Raw genomic sequence first — 311 nt, forward strand, 5'->3', positions numbered from 1 at the left:
GCCGCCGCCGCTGCCGCCTTCGTTATTCCTATTTTAGTAAACGATTGTGTCAAACCACTATTTTGGTTCGATCTAGTCCCATAGCACTACCGATTATTTCTCCCGGCATGTATGGATAAATTGCCATTTACACAGACGTTTTTCAGATTTTCCGTACAACCGTTAGCAACCGACTCTTGTGTCTCAATACTCCTTGCCATCAATTTGATTAATGTTATTATGAAGTGAAAGTATTTCTTTATTTTTGAAAATATGCTTCCTGCCTGTGGCAGTACATTATCATCGTCAACCTTCATCATATGAAGAGCAAT

The 311-nt window shown here is 39.5% G+C and overlaps 1 protein-coding gene across 10 annotated transcripts in view; it reads left to right on the forward strand.

The window, feature by feature from the left end:
• Positions 1-311, forward strand: part of LOC106109821 — a 53,288-nt gene that overhangs the window by 51,207 nt on the left and 1,770 nt on the right. The window lies entirely within an intron of this gene.

Source organism: Papilio polytes, unplaced genomic scaffold (assembly GCF_000836215.1).
Source record: "Papilio polytes unplaced genomic scaffold, Ppol_1.0 DF821067.1, whole genome shotgun sequence".
In the NCBI taxonomy this organism is placed as follows: Eukaryota; Metazoa; Arthropoda; class Insecta; order Lepidoptera; family Papilionidae; genus Papilio; species Papilio polytes.